This window comes from Egretta garzetta, unplaced genomic scaffold (assembly GCF_000687185.1).
Source record: "Egretta garzetta isolate BGI_Z169 unplaced genomic scaffold, ASM68718v1 scaffold68, whole genome shotgun sequence".
In the NCBI taxonomy this organism is placed as follows: Eukaryota; Metazoa; Chordata; class Aves; order Pelecaniformes; family Ardeidae; genus Egretta; species Egretta garzetta.
The window spans coordinates 3,262,553-3,267,224 of NW_009260774.1; positions in this window are offsets into that span (position 1 = coordinate 3,262,553).

Below are 4,672 nucleotides of genomic sequence, written 5' to 3' on the forward strand. Positions count from 1 at the left end.
CCATCTTTGGATTCCCAGACATTTAAAGCACGGCCTGAAACCTTTATGAGTATGAAGCCCACTACTGTCTCATGATGAAAAATTAATCACACGGGCATTAAGTGACTTACTCCAGGCTTTGCAGTAAATCAGTGCCAGCAATGATAAAACCCTGGGGCCCGAACCTCTGCCTCCTCCTCTAGCTGATGTCTTTGCCCCATGATATTTAACAGCTACTCCTGCAGAAGACCAGCTGCTGGTTAGTTATTTTTACAAGAAATGTAGGTTGTGGTATTACTGCTGCACTGACTAATTATACCAACAGCAGCAAACTAATTACATGGTGATACTGTCCAAAGCCATCCTGGAAATTTCTGGTAAATGAAAACCATTTTAGGAGAATCCAGTTATCATCAACTCTAAGATATTAATCCTGTGCTGTTTGTTACTGTGAAAAGTTTGAACAGTCCTCAGCACTTGCCTTCTTTAAATTGAATATTCCTATCTGCTATTCTCTATTGAACCTCTCATGACTCTTCTATTAAGATAATTTTTGAACAGGGTGATTAAAATATATGTGAGCAGATAAGTGGTAAGACAAGAGAAATTCTGGCATCTGACATTCTAACAAAATGTGACAACTCTCAACCTTGAGGAAAAAATACGGGTAAATAATGGCCAGTGTCACCTGGCAGACCAAAACAGCGCGAGGGGGGAGAATTAGTGAGGGAAAATATGTATGGCATTATGGAAAGTATAGGAAGGTACACACATACGTGTCTTCCTACAGAAGTGGGTGTTTTTATGCGTGGAACAAATTCATTCCAAGCTCAAAACTGGAGCATTTAGACAGCTCACGGTGACAAGTGCAATAACATTAGGAGCTGTAGAGGCAGCATTTCAAGGCAGTAGCATCTATTCTACCTTCTGACGTGAACACCCACTCATTCTGACAACAGGAATCCAGGGGGAATAATGATGAGAAATTTATTTCTCTGCATTTCAATATGGATTCAGACTTTGTTATAAATCTGACCAGTGCCAAAATGCAAAGGTAAAATTGTTAAAAAGCTGTACAATTTATGATGTACTAAATGCAGCTTGTAGATGCTGCTGGTTCAGGACCCAGTCCTAACCTCAGGCATACATCGTTATAAACAAGGCAAAATCCACTGGTTTTCCCCAAGGGTTCACACTAATAGATTTCCAAGATAGCCAGAGATATTTGCCACATTTTTATTATAATTTGATCTTTGCAGATAAAATGTTGCAGCCAAAGTCAGGCAGTTACCAAATTGATAACAAGTTTTCAAAATCAGGTATTAATTGTATTTACAAAAACCTTCAGACACCACAGAACGAATGGTTAAAACTCAAATACGTTAAAGACAATAGCAAGAGAACGATCTACTATCTTGTTCATGCATTTTATTTCAGCCATGTTTTTTTCTTTTTTCAGTGGGAAAAAACAATGAGAATTATTAATTAGAAAAAAAATGGCATCGATCATCTTCTGCTTCAAAGCACTAGGTAATTAATTTTACTGGCCTGGTACCCTGTAAATTCAGTATCTTCTGTTTACCATCACTTGCACACGCTTGGATTCGAGGTTTGGGGTCTGGATATGCAGCAGTAGAACCTGCTGTTTTCAGTGGGGATAGGCCTTTTTCATGGTCATGAGTGCTTGCTATTAAATAAACAAGACACTATCAATGAGAGATTGGTATGTGTGATGCTGGGAATCTATGATTTTTAGAATAATTGTTTCTCTTGAAACTTTTTTAGTCTTACGAGAAGTCAGAACTACGCAAGAAAATTCATTTTTCCCTGTAGTTCAATAAGGAGGCTAAAGGCGCTGAACTCCTGTTATATTTCACTATGAAAAATAAGCTTAGCAGTCCTAGTCAGGCTTTCTACACTTTAACACAAGCAAAATGAATTAACTATCTAAGGTCTAGAGGATGGCCAATTTATCAGGTGATGATTTACGATTTCAGTAAGAGTTTCATTACTTTCCAAACAGTAAACCCATCAGCTTCCCGCTGCAATCCCCTGCTATTCACTGGCTGACCTGTACGATGAACTTGCGCGGCAGACCCCAGGCACAAGTATCCACACCAGCTCAAGCCCAGAACCCCTCTCTGCTGAGGCTGGGCAGCAGCACGCGGCATTTTTGAAGACTCCAGCCTGTATCTTGTAGGTATCTACGGTTCAAAGCACGTTCCAGAGGCTCGGGCCAGTGAGGGCAAGATGTGCTACCTGGATCAATGTAGTCCACACCCTGTAATTTCTGCACCCACCCATAGACTCTTTTGAGCTTCAGGGACAGAAATGCGAATCGTTCTCTCAAGGCTGTCGCAAGTTTGCAGCCCAGGCTTCCTTGGGATGCATGGACAGGCTCTCTCCACAGCTCCTAATGCTTTCCAAGGTAGCTACTCTCTTACACCAGCACAAGAGAAGATCAGCTTAATAGATTTTTTTTTTTCCATTTGTTAACTATTTCTGCCACTCTTCCCAGGTGAGAGCCGAACTTAACATCTTCCCTTTGGTACCACATCTCCAGGGAGGGACGTGTGGAAGCTGGGGCTGCTTCTTCCCATTCAGGCATCTGAGACATTCTTTCTTGCACACGACAGTCCTTTTCTATGCTACGTTCATCATTCAACCTTCATCTTTCCCCCTCTCTTCCTTTTGAACCCGGTCTTCTTACCTCCTGTCTTCTCTTATTCGCATCCCTCCTTCTCTCCACCCACACCCCCATGGAGTTCTTGCTGTATTAGACTGTCTCAGGAGCTCCACAGTCAAGCAGGGAGTAGAAGCAATGACCCAGTGAAACAGGAGGAGAAAATTTCCTGCTTTCTGCTTGATTACAGATTGGCTCCTCTTCGTAGATCCAAGCCATATATCTTCTGCAACACTTAGGATTATGGCCAAGGTGGCAAACTTCTGAAATGGAGAGGAGTCCTAGAACAAAATGGTGCTGATAATACTTGCTAATAACCACCAAGGCTTAAAAAAGTGTCTCACTGAAAAATTCTGCAAGGTGATAAAAATGTCTCAGATTCCAGGCAAGGCAGTTTCCGATGCCCACTGTATTATAAGCACTGGTTGTTTGGAAATGCCACAACCCCCTCCACTTACCTACATTGCAGCTTGCAAGGTTTACTGAGCTGCCCAAATTCATCCCTAAACACGACAGTAAGCTGAACCATATCACATCTAAGCTTGGCACAGTAGGACCCTCCTATACATGACTGAGCAGCTTTTGGTTTTTTCAGTACGCAAGTGTCACCCCAGTGAACCTGGGGAGGAGGCGGCCCAGCAGCACCTCCTTACTTCAGAGACCCAGGAGAGGCAGCATAGGATTTGGCTTCAGACATCTTTGCTCCCCGGTTCCTATCTCCTTCCAGCTCTCTTAGCAGAGAAGAAGTAGAGAACTGTGCTCCCTACGGGGACTGAAGCAAAGGGATTGCAAAGAAATCTCAAATAAAGGACCAATCATGCAAAACGAAGGCAAAACAAAGCACCTTTTCTAATTTGTTTTCTGGAAACGATTGAACTGCTTGGCCAACATTTCCCAGGTAAGACAGCAGGAAGCAGACACTCCTGGTACAGCGTGGGGAGAGGGAGCATCCAGGCTGAACCCCAAGTGCTAAAACCTGCCTTTCAGAATGGGAAGTACTGGGTACCTCTTACTAAAAATTGTCTTTACAGTACCACCATTCTGAACTTTTCTTTTTAGATGCGCAAGTTATGAAGAAAGGTTTTGCACGGGCAAATTCATCGATCACGAAATTAAATGAGCTGCCCTTTATTTTGTTCTATGAATTAAAAATGCGCTGGTCACACTGAAACAACAGACGCTTGAAGCTACGTGTACTAGAAAAGCTGAAAAGCGAGGCAGCAGATGACTGCTGGAGAGCGAGGGCAGAGCTGCCCCCCGTACCGACGGGAACGGCAGAAGCAGCCCTGCGGCCCAGATTGTACTCCTAAAACCAGTACATTAAGAACCCCTCATGCCAATAAACATCTCTGACACAGCCAACCTTGATAACAGATACATTTTTTTGCAGCACTGTGTAACTATTCTGTAGGTTTTCTCAGTACTGCATCAGTAATCGAGAGCCTCAGAGTATTTCTGGTTTTAGGAAACGGATCCCATGCAGTTTATTTGCCCTATGAATAAAATCCGCAGTTTCTACAATGAATTTAATTGCTCCAGAAGCCTAAATATAATCCTCATACATGATACCAGACACGTATCAAGCCTGATGTTAAAATCTCAATGGACGTAATTCTCATCTGGAGTTGCTGGAGCTGCCTTTTCCTCACATACACAGAGAAATCCCTGCCATGTGTTCCCTCTCTGCATTTACATTTTAAGGTAACATTTAATCAGATGCTTCGCCTGGAAAATGGAGACACCCACTGAAAGTAGGTCACGACTGCTATCAAAAGGAAGATCAGCATGCTGGGTTGTTTTACTGGGGATCTCAAAATCAGAACAGGTTAGCGATTCTGTCCGGTAAAACAATGCCTTTTTTTAAAATACCTTAAATGGGAATATTCTCTTTTATAGTGAGCTCTGCTGTAGGTGGCTTAGGATGCAGCCACGCAGGAAGCAATGTTACTGAGGTGCCCTTAATCCCGCACTGAACCAAAGCCTCAGCATAACAGTTCTTTCTTCTGCTGG